Source organism: Thalassophryne amazonica, chromosome 12 (assembly GCF_902500255.1).
Source record: "Thalassophryne amazonica chromosome 12, fThaAma1.1, whole genome shotgun sequence".
Classification (NCBI taxonomy): Eukaryota; Metazoa; Chordata; class Actinopteri; order Batrachoidiformes; family Batrachoididae; genus Thalassophryne; species Thalassophryne amazonica.
In genome coordinates, this window is record NC_047114.1 from 65,749,271 (window position 1) to 65,766,890 (window position 17,620).

Below are 17,620 nucleotides of genomic sequence, written 5' to 3' on the forward strand. Positions count from 1 at the left end.
CGTATTGATCCATCTTGATGAGTAGTGATCCTTAATAGAACGTGACAACGTTCGTAGTGGTTCCTGTGATGGTTCTTGGAGCCCAAACTGTCACGCGTTATTACGAAGTGACACGGAAACTGTCAAGTTTTCACACGACTTGTAACGCGACGTCACATTTCACCGCGCGCCACGACGAATCAGTTTTCTGTCACATGCGCACAATTAAACTTGGCTCCAAATGCCGTTCCACAGTTCCTGCTGAAGCTAATCAGGATGCTCCTGCAGGTGTTCCATCTGCTGTTGTAACCGATGAGCGGGAGGAGGAGTCTGAGCCAGAGGAGCGAGAGGAGACTCGCGTTCAGCCAGACATCTCTGCACCTCCTCCAGTCCGGCGGAGGAAGAAGCGTGCGCACAATTAAACCCTGCTGCATCGCATTCAGTTTGATTGCTGACACGAAGTCAGCTAAAAGTCTAATTTCAGTGGTCTTCAGCGCGCTCCTGCAGGTGTTCCACCTGCTGCATGTGCCTGATGTTTGGGAAAATGCCCGAGACGAGAGCCGCATGAAGCCACACATCTAGCTCTGTCCTCCTCCTCCTCTCTGCTCCACTCTAATTCAGTTGGATGAATATGGGTGTGTGTGTGGAGGCAATTCACCTCGTTCACAACGTGACAGAACTTAACGATGCGCTGTTACGTGCAATAGCGCGCAACAACACGGAGCACTATTCTTGACTGTGGGTAATGGTTCCTGATAATTCTCCAGCAACATGTGCCATTAATCGTAACGTGTGGTAACAGGTTGCACCAATTCCTGAGGACACCTGATGCCTCCGCCCCGAATCATCACATTCGTGATCAACGGCCAAGAATGTGTACTTCGTGGCATTCGTGACTTGTCGTCATTATGTGTAAACGCAGCATTAGTTGCGATTTGCCACAGGACACCTTAGTGCCACACTGTCGAGTGTGGTTTCAAACTGTGAATTTGTTCAAAATTGGAGTGTCACAAACAGAACATGCTTCATTTGATCAAATCCATGCAGTCTCCGGGACAACCCAGCTAACAAAATAAAGTTCCCAAAACATTATAAGAACATTTGTCAAATGTTATCAGAACGTTAACTGTGAAGTTCTTGTAACATTCCAGAGGAAAGTTTCTTTTTGGTTCCCAGAACAATTTGGTAGCGTTACCCAAAGTCATAGTCTTGTTATTGAAAGAAATTTCAAGTGAGAACGACGGTGAGACTAGAATTAATATTTATCAAATTTCCCTCAACTATAAACATTACTTGGAAATGTATAAAAGGAAGTAATAACATGAGGAAAATGCTCTAGAAACATTTCTTCTAATTATAACCTAAATATAACCAATATATAACGCAACCAAAACATTATGTGTCAGCTGGGAACATGTAAACTCAGAACAGGAACCAAATGGGATTTGTTGGAACTAAACCCAAGACCTTCTTCCTGTGACTAATTACTGCAAACCGCTGCTCCACTGAGCTGCTGTTAATAAAATGAAATGTGCCCCAGTTCGACAAACTAATATTTGGTTCGGACCCAATTCAGTTATGGGTCCAGATCTTGGTTATTAGTGCAGTGGATTTGTGAAGGCTTGGGCTCAGAAGTCTTCTTTCACAAAGTTTGGGTGCACTTATTGACGACACAACAGGTTTTTCAAATGCATTGTGTTTTTTGTTTTTTTTTTCTTGCTGACCCTGATATGTTAAATTTTACATAAATGTTTTTTGTTATTCACAATAAAACTCACTTACCTTTGATGTTAGTTAAAAGTTTGTCCATCTTCAACCTCTTTGCACCCTGTACCAAAAACAAACATTTCAATTTTTGTGTGGTGTCAGAAAAGAAATATAGTCTCTGAGCAGTGATATGCAGCATGTATGAGGTGAATGTCATCAGGGTGAACTCACTGTGTCACATTGCAGCTGGACGGAGCTCATTTTCATTTCATGAGCCATTGTGTAGTAACGTCCTTTTTCCTTGCTGGGTAAATCTTTCCACTGTGGACAGACGACAACACACTTAGCACACAAAGACTGATACGACAACAGGCTCATGCCCGTGCACAGACCTGCACCCTGGCTCACCATAAATAGAGTGCACGCTCTGCAGCGCCCACTCCCACACTTCATGAATGAAATAATAATAATCAATAGAGAACATGTGATTGTAAAAAAAACTCCTTCTGTCCCACAGTGAAGTTTGTAACACTCTTGCAGGAACAGACAGACTTACTTGTTGTCTTAAAATCTCCTCCAAAATGTTGCTGTCATACATGATGTGCTGTGGGAACATAGCGAGGACAGCAGGCTTCCTCTTCATGCTGAAGACTGTGAACGCACTGTGCACGTCTCGCCTCTCCTCTGTCGGGTCAAATGTGCTGCACGCCTCTCTCTTACGTTTGAGACTGTGAGGCGCGGCCTGGTGTCCGGACAGAACAGATGTCACACTCTGAGGTGTTTCCCTGACAGGTGCTACTTCAGATCCTGCAACATGAACAGACATGTGTCAATCATTCTGCTTGATTTGATCTTTGGACTTCATGTTCAGTTAGTTGTGAGTTGCCACAGGACACCTTAGTGCCACACTGTCAAGTGCGGTTTCAAACTGTGAATTTCTTCAAAATTGGACTGTCACAAACAGAACATGCTTCATTTGATCAAATCCATGCAGTCTCCGGGACAACCCAGCTAACAAAATAAAGTTCCCAAAACATTATAAGAACATTTGTCAAATGTCATCAGAACGTTAACTATAAAGTTCTTGTAACATTCGGAGTAAAGTCCCCCCCCCAGAACGTTTGATAGTAATGTCAGCAAAAAATGTTTTGAGAACGTTAGGCCTGACATTCCGGGAATGTTTTTCAGGAAACTTAAAGGTTCTGGTAACAATACAGAAAGTTACCTAAAGATATCTTTCATCAAAATTAGGAAAATGTTTTAGAAATGTTTCTGATCACCATAACCTAAATATAACCAATATACGAGGGCTGTCAATAAAGTATAGGTCCTTTTTATTTTTTTCAAAAACTATATGGATTTCATTCATATGTTTTTACGTCAGACATGCTTGAACCCTCGTGCGCATGCATGAGTTTTTCCACGCCTGTCGGTGACGTCATTCGCCTGTGAGCACTCCTTGTGGGAGGAGTCGTCCAGCCCCTCGTCGGAATTCCTTTGTCTGAGAAGTTGCTGAGAGACTGGCGCGTTGTTTGATCAAACTTTTTCCAAACCTGTGAGACACATCAAAGTGGACATGGTTCGAAAAATTAAGCTGGTTTTCAGTGAAAATTTTAATGGCTGATGAGAGATTTTGAGCTGATTCTGTCGCTTTAAGGACTTCCCACGGTGCGAGACGTCGCTCAGCGCTCTCAGCCGCCGTCGTCAGCCTGTTCAAGCTGAAAACCTCCACATTTCAGGCTCTATTGATCCAGGACGTCGTGAGAGAACAGAGAAGTTTCAGAAGAAGTCGGTTTCGGCATTTTATCCGGATATTCCACTGTTAAAGGAGATTTTTTTAATGAAAGACGTGCGGACGGGTCCGCGCGTCGGGACGCAGCCGACGCGGTGCGGCGGCACAGGAAAAACACCTCCGTGTTGATAACCATTTGTAAAATCCAGGCGGCTTTTGATGGCTTTCAGTGGAGTGAGTATATGAGAAATTGTTTAACAGCAGGACATGTTCCAACTTGTCCTTAAGGCTTTCAACAGAGGTGTTTTTCCTGTGGCAGAGCGTCGCGGCGGCTGCGAGCCGACGCGCGGACCCGTCCGCACGTCTTTCATTAAAAAAATCTCCTTTAACAGTGGAATATCCGGATAAAATGCTGAAACCGACTTCTTCTGAAACTTCTCTGTTCTCTCACGACGTCCTGGATCAATAGAGCCTGAAATGTGGAGGTTTTCAGCTTGAACAGGCTGACGACGGCGGCTGAGAGCGCTGAGCGACGTCTCGCACCGTGGGAAGTCCTTAAAGCGACAGTATCACCTCAAAATCTCTCATCAGCCGTTAAAATTTTCACTGAAAACCAGCTTAATTTTTTGAACCGTGTCCACTTCGATGTGTCTCACAGGTTTAGAAAAAATTTTGATCAAACAATGCACCAGTCTCTCAGCAACTTCTCAGACAAAGGAATTCCGACGAGGGGCTGGACGACTCCTCCCACAAGGAGTGCTCACAGGCGAATGACGTCACCGACAGGCGTGGAAAAACTCACGCATCCGCACGAGGGTTCAAGCATGTCTGACGTAAAAACATATGAATGAAATCCATATAGTTTTTGAAAAAAATAAAAAGGACCGCTACTTTATTGACAGCCCTCGTATAACCTCACCAAAACATTATGTGTTAGCTGGGAACCAAACAGGATTTGGTTGGAACTAAAACCACAACCTTCTTATTGTGACTAAATACTGCAAACCGCTGCTTCACTGAGCTGCTGTTGGTGTTCACTTAGGGGAGAACTAAAATTAAATAAGGTCAGATGTCAGATTACACTAACTATGATTGCAGTTCGAATTACAAAAACATCTGATCTTAAAAAAAAATAAACAAATGGTATCAGCCACTATCTGATCACAGCTGACAGCCAAATCTGTTGGATCCACTTGGCTTTTCCTACTAACCACCAAAATCCAGCAGGAACAAAATGAAATGTCTCCAAGTTTGACAAAAAAGTCTGCTACAAAGTTTGGGTGCACTCATCAACAGCACAACAGGTTTTTCAAATGCATCATCATGGGTTTTTTTTTTTCTTTCTGACCCTGATAATATGTTAAATTTTACAGAAAAATATTTTGTTATTCACAATAAAACTCACTTACTTTGGGTCTGAATGAAACATTTGTCCATCTTCTTCAACTTCTTTGCACCCTGCACCAAAAACAAACACATTACATTTTCTGTGTGGTGTCAGCAAAGATATACGAGTATAGTCTTATCTTTTCCTGCAATTCTTCAATTCTGTTGTATTAATATCAGCATGTAACCTGTGAGTTGAATACTAACATAATTGTCTCTGAATGACCAGCTTGGATACAACTGGGAGTGGAGACGTTTCTGTTCTTTTGCCTCATCGTAATATTTGGCTTGTTCCTCCTTGGTCATATTTTTCCACTGTGGACACACACCATACTATCCATTAGTATACACACATGCACATATGTACACTGAGCAACATGAATGTGCTCTGTGCATTTTGTACTGTGTAACACAATGAGTGTGTCACTCATGTATACTTACTTTCTCTCCCAGAAACTGGAGCACCATGGCATTGTTTGACACCTTCTTCTGCATCATGATCATTTCTCTCTGTTCCTTCACAAACACCATGAAAGCATTGGGTGGCTTCTTCACATACGGCTTTTCCTTTTTCTGGGGCCTGCAGTTTATACACAGTAAGAAGCACAGAAATGTAATATTAAAATAAAATAATAAAATATTGATTTCACGTGTGTGTGTATATATATTCATATTCTTCATGCTGTTTTAACAATTCTTGTACATTATAATATATTTTATATATTGTGTATTCATATGTATGTTGTGATTACTGTGTACTGGAGAGTAAAGGCAAGAGAGCTGTAATACTACAAACTGCTCTTTAGGATTCCAATCATCCTCTGAGGTGGCTTTTCTATATGCTAAACTTTTTGTTTTTAAAAATAGAAGTTATTATAATGTGAAATGACAAGTTGTCAGAACAGAAGTCTGATTGAACCATTAGAATGAACAGGTGGGAGCAACTGTTATATATAATAGGACCAATCCTATAACAATAAAAGCATTGATTCATCAAAGTTGGTGGTAGTTCACGTACTGTGACACTGATGGTCGAGTTGGTGTAATCGGTGCCTGCAGGTGGGTCGTGTTGGTGAGCTGCTTCTCTGGGACATTGCAAACCTGGAAAAACACACATATAGAAAATGATTACAAGCTGCCATGGTGCTGCTTATCAACTGGGCAGCATTAATACATTTTTTTGCATTAAAATAGTTCATTTTATGATTACTTTTATTATTTTATGTCTTTTGGGAAACGGTTGGAGATAGTAAATATATTGACAGTCATGATCTCTGTCTCACTGATACCAGTGTGTGTCCTCTACTTACAAACACACTTACAAGGCTCTGCTTGTATCCGTTTAAGTTGGATGAAAACAGAGATGATTCTTCCTCTGTCTCTGTTTCAGGTTTTTCTGGCTCAAGTTTTTCTTGTCCATCGAATTTGGAAGACGTCTGCAACTTTAAAGAAACATTCATCTGTCAAATTTGTAGTTTTACATTGTACACAGTGTGATTATTGACATTCAAGAAATTACAGTTGCAGCCAGTAGAAGTGGCTCAAAGTCATCTCAATTACAGATTTAAATATTTGTAGTCCAACACCTCTGCACCTTTCAGAATACCAGTTTAAAAACGAATCTATGCAAGACCATCGTTATCTGATGAGAGCGTCTTCTCTATATGCTGTCATAGTGTACGTCTCTGTCTGTACCTTTGTCTGTGTTGGAGGAGGTTCAATTTCTTGTCGTGCAGGTCCAGACTTTTCACCAACTTTCTACACCAATAAACTACTCTGTTAAATATCATTCAGTCTTGAACATGGTGTTGTGGGTTTGAGCCCAGCCCGGAACACACTGTCTTTGGTTTGCATCGATGGCTGCAAGGTTTCACTCTGCATGAGTGGCTGGATTGTCGCAGGCTCGGCATTTATATAGCGCTTTCCCATCTGCATCAGACGCTCAAAGCGCTTTACAGTTATGCCTCACATTCACCCCGATGTCAGGGTGCTGCCATACAAGGTGCTCACTACACCCCGGGAGCAATAGGGGATTAAAGACCTTGCCCAAGGGCCCTTAGTGATTTTTCAGTCAGGTGTGGATTTGAACAAAGAATCTTCTGGTCTCAAGCCCAACACCTTAACCACTAGACATCACCTCCCCCAAGTTACATTCATTACATTGTGACGTTGTGTCCAGTGGGCCGTCATTGTCACGTTTCATTTTTTTTCCACAAAGAAGCTTTTTGAGAAAACCTCTGAAAAATTAAAGTGGAAATGTTTAGTGGCTTTGTCCCAACTTTCAGTGGCTTAATGATGGATTAGTGGTTAGCACTGTTGCCTCACAGCAAGGAGGTCATGGGTTCGATTCCCACATGTGGCCTTTGTGTGGCGTTTGTGTGTTCTCCCCGTATTTGCGTGGGTTCCCTCTGGGTGCTCCGGCTTCCTCCAGCATCCACAGACGCGCAGGTTAGGTGGATTGGGAACTTTAAAATGTCCGTAGGTGTGCATGCGGGTGTGAATGTGTTTGTTTGTCTGTATGTGGTTCTGCGACAGACTATCGTCCTATCCAGGGTGTACCCTGCCTCACGCCCTATGACTGCTGGGATAGGCTCCAGCCCCCCTGTGACAATTAATTGGAGTAAGCGGTTCAAGATGAGTGAGTGAGGAGGAATATGTGTGTGCAGTGCGTATAGGTTTATTTGGTTGCAGGCTAAAGGCACATTTTGGCCATGTGGTGCGTTTCTCTGTGCATGATCCAGCATGCAGGTGCTTGAGTTTTGAGGACCCCAGTAGCTGGAGAAGCGCAAGGGGACACCCACACTTCGTCTGGCTGCAGCAGATAGATGGCTATTTTCTAGATGTGCAAATGAACTGATTGTTTCCACAGGTGGTTGCCATCCAGGACCCAAGATGATTACATGGTGTTGCGGATGTGGTGAAGCGCAGCACCAATGCATGCTCCCAGACTTGACTAAACGTGATGGTTAATGTTAGTGACTGTAGCTGAGATGGTATTAGTAAGTTTTATCTGTTCAATATGGGCAGTAAAGTCTCACTGATACCAGTGTGTGTCCTCTACTTACAAACACACTTACCAGGCTCTGCTTGTATGCGTCTAAGATGGATGAAAACAGAGATGATTCTTCCTCCGTCTCTGTTTCAGATTCTTCTGACTCAAGTTGTTCTTGTCCTTTGAATTTGGAAGACGTCTGCAACTTGAAGTCTTCCTGCTGATGAGTGGGTAATAAAGAAACATTCATCTGTCAGATTTGTAGTTTTACATTGTACAGTGTGATTGACATTCAAGAAATTACAGTTGCAGCCAATAAGTAGAAGTGGCTGAAAGTCATCTCAAATGCAGATTTAAATATTGGTAGTCCAACAACTCCTGAATACCAGTTTAAAAACGAATCTATGTGAGATCATTGTCTTCTGATGAGAGCGTCTGCTCTATATTCTATCACAGTTTACGTCTCTGTCTGTACCTTTGTCTGTGTTGGAGGAGGTTCAATTTCTTGTCGTGCAGATCCAGACTATTCACCAATTTTCTACACCAATAAACTACTCTGTTAAATATTATTTACTCTGATGAATGAGAAGCTAAGCTAATAAGCTTATACATTTGATCTGTTCAATATGGGCAGTAAAATCTCACTGATACCAGTGTGTGTCCTCTACTTACAAACACACTTACCGGGCTTTGGTTGAATTCATCTGCAATGGATGAAAGCAGAGACAAAAATTCTTCCTCTGCCTCTGTTGGAGCTTGTTCTGACTCAAGTTGTTCTTGTCCTTTCATTTCGGAAGACGCCTGCAACTTGAAGTCTTCCTGCTGATGAGTGGGTGAGTGTGACACTGATGGTAGACTCGGTGTAATCGGTGCCTGCAGGTGCGTTGTGTTGGTGAGCTTCTCCTCTGGGACATTGCAAACCTGGAAAAACACACATATAGAAAATGATTACAAGCTGCCATGATGCTGCTTATCAATATATTTATTTGCATTAAAATAGTTCATTTTATACTCAACAAAAATATAAACGCAACACTTTTGGTTTTGCTCCCATTTTGTATGAGATTAACTCAACGATCTAAAACTTTTTCCACAGTCCGCAGTCTAAGGCACGCCTGTGCACTAATCATGGTGTCTAATCAGCATCTTGATATGGCACACCTGTGAGGTGGGATGGATTATCTCAGCAAAGGAGAAGTGCTCACTATCACAGATTTAGACTGGTTTGTGAACAATATTTGAGGGAAATGGTGGTATTGTGTATGTGGAAAAAGTTTTAGATCTATGAGTTCATCTCATACAAAATGGGAGCAAAACCAAAAGTGTTGCGTTTATATTTTTGTTGTATGATTACTTTTATTAGTTTATGTCTTTTGGGAAACAGTTGGAGATGGTAAATATATTGACAGTCATGATCTCTGTCTCACTGATACCAGTGTGTGTCCTCTACTTACAAACACACTTACCAGGCTCTGCTTGTATACATTTAAGATGGATGAAAACAGAGATGATTCTTCCTCCGTCTCCGTTTCAGCTTCTTCTGACTCAAGTTGTATTTGTCCATCGAATTTGGACGACGTCTGCAACTTGAAGTCTTCCTGCTGAGTGGGTAATAAACATTCATCTGTCAAATTGGTAGTTTTACATTGTACACTGTGATTATTGACATTCAAGAAATTACAGTTGCGGCCAATAAGTAGAAGTGGCTGAAAGTCATCTCAAATGCAGGTTTAAATGTTGGTAGTTCATCTGTCCAGAGTTTACAGCAATTTTGTAAACTAACAAACTACTCTGTTAAGTATCATTTATCCAGATGAATGAGAATTATCACTAATATTTTGATCAAAGACTTTCATATTATTTGTGTCAGGATACTAAAAATCGATTTGCCGGGAAAACATTTGCAATTACAACAATGTATTTGTATGATGTATTGATGTTATAACTTGTCATTGTTATTAGTTACAGTGATTATCTGATATAATATTGATAAAGTATATCTGTACAATACTGGCACTGATGAAATCTTTATTCATGTGCTCACCTCCAGGTGGCCGAGATTCCATGTTGTGTTAAAATCCACAGCATCACAGAGAAGAGAAGTCGGGTCATTGTTGTCCATGTTGGAGGTGCTCTCAATCGGGTCATCTGGGAAACTGACGTTAGTGCTGGTCAAATGTTCTGGGTTTGACATTTTTGCAAGTTGATCTCCTGTGAAAACTGAGAATTGAACAGTGGAGAACAGTGCAGTTAGATATTTGACATTGGTTTGATTTGGACTTTCAGCTGCAGACCTCTATAATGAGGCAGAATGTGTTTTTAATATTGTGTGTTGTGGTTTTTTAAAAACACTTTCATCAATTTCTCAAAAACACAAAATCCATACATAATTAGATTGTTTGTTTTTGTTTTTCAGGCAATGTGTAAAATTACCTGAAGCTGTATTGTACATATAATTTTTCTGAGCAAAATTATCACTCTATCCCTCCTTCTTCATTTCAAAAGAAATAATTATTAATTTTTCTTATATTATATATTATATGACAACCAAATAATAAAAGTCAACATGATTACTTTTGTGTAATCAATTAAAAAAAAATGGAGGGTGAAATGTAACTTTTACTTACAATCTGTTATTTGTAGGTTTTACCAAAGAAAACAAGTATCAGGACTAAAAGCTGTTTTCTTTGCAGGAGCTGTAATGAAATGCTGCAGCTCGATGAAATTCTGACTGAACTAACGAACTGGCTGAAAAATGTGACACTTTTGCTCCTTGTTATGAACCCTTCTTGTCTTTGTCATAAAGCTTGTTTACCGTTGCCCCGGCAACTGGCTGAAAAAGATACAACAGGTCAGTTTTTTCTTTTATCTACCCTTCTGGACTTTATGACAAAGCTTGTTTACCGTTGCCTAGACAACAGTAGCACTTTGTGCCAATTTAGCATATAGCTCCTAAAAAGGAAAAATCTTCAAAATTTGGCACATAATTAGATTGTTGTGGGTTTTTTCAGGCAACATGTAAAATTACCTGAAGATGTGCATATAATTTTTCTGAGCAAAATTATCACTCTTACTTCATTTCAAAAGAAGAAAGAAAATCTTATGTTAACCCAGAGGCATTTTACAGAAACAACCAAAAAACTAGGGCTGCAAGCAGTCATACACGGGCCCTCGTTCCGCGCGACCGCCTACCCAGACCAGTGGGTGCCCTTGTGACCACGTGTGGGCATGTGCATGCAGGGGCAACCACTCATCACACAGTTAAAATTTTAAACAAATCACACAATGCATCAAGGAGTTATGACATGTTGATTGTTCATTCACTAGGAGGTGCTCAGTGTACAAACAGAGGGGCTGGGTGTGTTCAGGGGCCACCTGTCATCATACATGTGAAGTTTCAAGTCAATCATTATCATGACTTGATGTTCCATGGCAAAGGGTCAAAATGGCGGCACCATAGCGGCCACACCCTTCAACATAGAGAAAAGCTTTCGATAACTTTTGGTCAGTATCATCTCTGGATGCTGTTGAAGAAATTTGAAGTGCATTGGACAAAATCCCTAGGAGGAGTTCGTTCAAATACAACATGTGGAAATCACGCCAAAATGACAAGAAAATTCAAAATGGCCGACTTCCTGTTTGGAGTAGACCCATGGTGCAAGAGACTTTTTTGTACGTCTATGCACGTCACACATGTGTACCAATTTCATGTCCCTACTCCAAAAAAAACCCCTATGGGGAGGGGTTTTTGAAAGTTTCAAGGGGGCGCTATTGAAGCATTTTGCCCCGCCCATGGGCGACGCCCCTATGAATTGTAAGAGGTTGTCATGCTCGACCTGTGTATCAATTTTCATGATGATGTGACAAAATTAAAGCCGTCAAAAGGAAGAACGTAATTTCATGGCGAATGGGCAATATTCGGCACGCCGCCACACGGACGCCGTTACTCGTAACTTCATGGCGTTCATCGCCTACGTTCACCAATTTGTTCTGCATGTTTTAGAAGTGGAATGAAGTTGATTGGGGTAGGTATGTGACATAAGGACCTTCCTGCCACCACCGGGGGGCGCTATGGCGGAGGTGGGAACTTAAGATATGTAGACGTTCAGGGCGGAGCCCTCATCAAGTCCAGCAAGTTTGAAGGATCTACGATGAAGTATGTGGGTGTGACAGCCGTTCGAAGTGAAATGGCGTACTACGCAAAGCTCGCCAAAGTTTGACGACCCCGTAGCAGCCACGCCTTTTGACTTAATTAGAATCTTTTGATAACTTTTGATCACTATTGTGTTGTGATGATGTTGACCAAATTTGAAGACGATCGGATGAAATCCCTAGGACGAGTTCGTTCAAATGTAAGTAGTGGAAATGGCCAAAAATGGCAAAAATTTGCTCGAAATCTAAACTTAAAATCAAAATGGCCGACTTCCTGTCGATATTTCACCATGACAGTAAGAGACTTTTTTGTGCGTCCTGGCATGCTAAATATGTGTACCGAATTTCGTGAGGCTACGACGAAAAAGCACAATGCGGAGGGGTTTTTGAAAATTTCTAGGGGGCGCTATTTTGCTGCGACCATGTGCGACGCCCCCAAAATATCGAATTTCGGATCTGGCCAGACAACTTTGGAAAGTTTGAGTTTTTGAGCATGGGAAGAGGCCGAAATTTTGATTTCAAAAGTGGTGAGAATAATAATAATAAACAGCGCAATTACAATAGGGTCCTCGTAGGACGTTGCCTACTCGGGCCCTAATAAAAGCCAACATGATTACTGGTGTGTAGTCAACAAAAAAAAAAAAAAAAAAGGAGGGTGAAATGTAACTTTTACATACTTACATTCTGTTATTTGTTGGTTTTAGCAAAGAAAACAAGTATCAGGACTAAAAGCTGTTTTTTTTGCAGGAGCTGTAATGAAATGCTGCAGCTCGATAAACTTCTGATTGAACTAATGAACTGGCTGAAAAATGTTTCACATTTGTACTTTGTTATCAACACTTTGTGTCTTTGTCACAAAGCTTATTTACCGTGGCTGAAAAAGGTATCACCCATCATCCTTTTTTTTTATCCACCCTTCTGGACTTTATGACAAAGCATGTTTCTGTTGCCTAGGCAACAGTTGCTTCATGCCAATTTAGCATGTAGCTCCTGATGTGTGTCTGCATCATAACAGGCAGTGTTTGCTGTTGCTTCATGACACTGTGGATGCCTGCAACACACCGGCATGTGTTCACGGCTGCATCATCCTGAATGGATGATTCCTCATGATGTCCTGCTTTTGCATCTGTAAGGCCACAGTCCGTGTTCCAACTTCCCATCGTATCTTGGCCACAGTCAATGCTGCCCAAGCTGTGGTGAGTCCTCTGCGTATTCTGTAACATGAAAACAGCTCCTGCATGTTGGGTCCCAGAGAACGACACTAAACCCCAAACTGCTCTGAGGCCCAACAACATTAAAGCCGTTCATAATTGTTGAAAGAGGATCATAAACGAATGCGTATTTCTTGTAAGGAACTTTATATCTTTTCACTTGATTTAACACTCATCCAGGGGTGTCGGACGGGGGGGGGGGGGGGGGGGGGGGGGGATAAAGGGTGCTATGTACCCATGGCCCAGAGCATGGGGGGTCCCACAAAAAACTGGCATTAAATAAAATTTTGTTGCATGTTATTAATGTCCATACAATTCATGTTCAAAAAGAATATAATTAGAATGAATGTATAAATGTTGCGAAACATAATTCTGCTCTAACAATAATACTGAAAGATCTCTGAGGGCCCTTCCCACTCTTGCGTAGTTGTACAATGGTTTAGTCCAGGCACACAGGTGCACACAGGCAATTCAAGCGTTTCTGCAGCGCGGCTTTGCTTTGAACCTTGAACCAATCGAAGCAGTGATTCGCAGATCAAAGCAGTGATTGATTCATTGTTTTATTTCGCTTTATCTCAATTTTTCCCCACTAAAACCCCAAAGAGCATATGTCTGTGAGTAATATTTACCTTTTTATGTTAATTTGACCTGTTATGGTCTTCTGAAACAGTTGTATTTTATAACTTAAAAACAGGACCGATGCTAACGCGTTTGCATGTGTATGGCATTTTCAATGTTAAAGTTAGCATTAAGCTGTTGCAGCTGTCAGCACATTTGTGTGCTTTTTTCTGTATAATTCATGGCTCAGCGTTTGTTGTCATAAAACAGTCAAATGTATTACAAATTGTAATATTATTTAATTTATTTTTTTAATAATAGCAACAACAATAATAGTAATAATAACAACCAGTAATGCTACAATACAATTTTAGAGAAAGAAACAAAACAACCTGACGAAACACAACAGAAATATAAATCCAACTAACAGTGAACATAAATATAGAAATAAATAACTGTTTCCTGTGAACACCTCGTGACTCTTAAACCTCCACTTCACCCCTGTTTTATTTAAGTTTAATGACAATTTGTTTCAGTCAAACCACATCTAAGCTGTGTTTTTACACAAGAAAAAATAAAATGCAGGTAACTGCACATTTGTGTCTTTTTTCATGAAAATATCTTATTAAAGATCACATATTACAATATAGTCAGGCCTTTAATGCTGGCTGGATGGCCCTGGTAAATGCAAGATCGCTGGCTAACAAAACCTTTATCCTGAAGGATTTTTTTATGGCCCGTGGATTGGATTTTCTCTGTGTTACTGAGACTTGGATGACTGCTGGTGAGTCAAGTGCTTTCTGTGAACTTATGCCACCCGACTGCATGTATTTTAACTCTCCGAGAACGTCTGGACGCGGCGGAGGCACTGCGACTGTTTACAAAGAACAATATAAGTGTAAACGGGTCAATATGGCAACATCTTATTCCAGCTTTGAATCTCACTTATTTGAACTTCGCTCTGACCTCCCGGTGTTGTGCGCTGTTGTTTACAGACCCCCTAAGTATAACAAAGATTTTATCAGTGATTTTGCTGATCTTCTGTCGCAAATAATGCCAAACTATGATCGGATTTTAATAGTTGGTGATTTTAATATTCATGTTTGTTGTCCTCTGAAGCCGCTAGCCAATGATTTTTTAGATTTGATTGATTCTTTTAATTTTGTGCAGTCTGTGTCTCGTCCAACACAGGAACATGGGCACATTCTTGATCTCGTTTTAACTTATGGTTTTACTGTTTCTAATTTAGAGGTTTATGGTGCTGCTTTTTCGGACCATATGCCCATTGTTTTTGTCATGCCTCCTTTTTGTCATATGGTGAAATCTTGTGCTCCTACTCAGCGCGGTCGTGTTCTTAATTCTTCCACTGCTGCTCAGTTCTCCACTGCTTTTAACGCTGTGATCAGCTCTTCTGAGTGTCTCGGCTTTAATTTAGATGTTGACTCCTTCACCTCAGAATTCAACTTGATCTGTCAGACTGTGTTAGATACTGTAGCTCCATTGAAACTTAGATCTTCCAAACGTCAATCTGAGCCTTGGATGAATGATGTTACGTGCACTGTCAGGCGCGAGTGTAGGAGAGCTGAGCGAAGGTGGAAGAAGGACAGATCTCAGTTGTCCTTCCAGTTACTGCCTGACTGTTGGCGTTTTTATCAGAAAACTATGAAGGCTGCTAAATTTAAGTACTTTTCTGATGTTATTGATTCGAACTGTCACAATCCTCGTGTTCTTTGTAAGATTGTAAATTCTGTTTTAAGTGCATCACAAATGGATTGTCTCGAGAGCTACCACTGAATTGTGTGAGAATTTTATGAGTTTTTTTTCTTAAAAAGGTTGCTGGTATTAGGGCCCTCATTAGTTCTCCTGCTTATGACCCTTCTATCTCTGTGACATGCTCAGCTGTTTTTGACCAGTTTGAGTCTGTCAGTTTGCTGTCTTTGAGAGATATTATTGGTCATATGAAGCCTGCTGGTTCTCCAAATGACCCTTTGCCACCTCATCTTCTTAAAGAGGCTTTTTCCATGTTGGCACCGCATGTATTGAATATTATTAATGGGAGTTTGGTTAATGGTATAATGCCTACTAGTTTCAAGAATGCAGTGGTGACCCCACTTATTAAGAAATCTGGCTTGGATTCTTCTGAATTGTCCAATTATAGGCCAATTTCCAAACTTCCTTTTCTCTCTAAAATTTTGGAGAAAATTGTTTACTGCCAGTTGAGTTCTTTTCTTAATAATCATGACACCCTGGAGTTGTTTCAGTCTGGTTTTGAATCCCGTCACAGTACTGAGTCGGCACTGCTGCGGGTTTTTAATGACATTTGTATAGCTACTGATTCTGGTCACTGTGTTGTTTTGGTCCTGTTGGATCTAACAGCGGCCTTCGATACAGTGGACCATCAGATCCTCTTGTCTCGCCTGGAAAACTGGGTGGGCATTAAGGGTGTTGTTTTAGATTGGTTTAGATCCTACCTTTCAGAGAGAAGTTTTTGTGTCCGTATTGGAGCTGCTGAATCTTGTGCAGCGCTCCTTGCATGTGGGGTGCCTCAAGGCTCCATACTTGGTCCGCTTCTTTTTTCTTTGTATTTACTCCCAATGGGATAAATTTTTAGGAGACATGATATCTCTTTTCATTTTTATGCTGATGACTGTCAAATTTATCTGCCATTGAAGCAGCAAAATGCATACTCTGCGAACCATCTCTTAGAGTGGTTTTGCTAAAGCTTATAGTTAGGGCTGGATCAGGCGACCCTGAACCATCCCTTAGTTATGCTGCTATAGACTTAGACTGCTGGGGGGTTCCCATGATGCACTGAGTGTTTCTTTCTCTTTTTGCTCTGTATGCACCACTCTGCATTTAATCATTAGTGATTGATCTCTGCTCCCCTCCACAGCATGTCTTTTTCCTGGTTCTCTCCCTCAGCCCCAACCAGTCCCAGCAGAAGACTGCCCCTCCCTGAGCCTGGTTCTGCTGGAGGTTTCTTCCTGTTAAAAGGGAATTTTTCCTTCCCACTGTCGCCAAGTGCTTGCTCACAGGGGGTCGTTTTGACCGTTGGGGTTTTTCCGTAATTATTGTATGGCTTTGCCTTGCAGTGTGGGGCGCCTTGGGGCAACCGTTTGTTGTGATTTGGCGCTATATAAATAAAATTGATTTGATTTTAGAGTGCATTGGTGACATTAAGGCAAAAAGACTGAGGTGTTGCTGTTTGGACATAGTGACACTTCCAAAATCAATGTGGATCTGGGTCCCATGAGTCAGTAAAATCAATGTGGATCTGGGTCCCATGAGTCAGTATCTGACACAGACAGCAATAAACCTGGGTGTAAAGCTGGGCAGCGATCTTAAATTCGATGCTCAGATTAGGTCAGTAGTCAAGTCTAGTTTCTGTCAACTTAGACAACTGGCCAAGGTGAAACGATTTCTTTCACGACATCATTTTGAGATTTTAATCCATGGTTTTATCACTAATCACCTGGACTATTGCAATGCACTTTATATTGGGCTGAATCAGACACTGCTTACTCACCTACAGATGGTGCAGAATGCTGCTGCTCGACTTTTGGCTGGTGTTAGAAGGTGCGAGCACATTACACTGGTTTCGGCCCCACTTCATTGGCTCCTAGTTCGTTTTAGAATTGATTTTAAAATTCTTTTATTTGTTTATAAATGTCTTCATGGCCTTGCCCTGCTATATCTGTCTGACCTGCTTCATTTGTATGCCCCTTCACACTCACTCAGGTCAGCTGATTTGTCACTGTTGGTTATCCCAAGGTCAAAGAGGAAGCGTAGAGGTGACCGGGGTTTTTCAGTCATTGCCCCGAGACTGTGGAATGATCTTCCTTTGCACATTAGGCAGGCTGATTCTCTCTCTGCTTTTAAATCGTCTCTTAAAGCACATTTTTT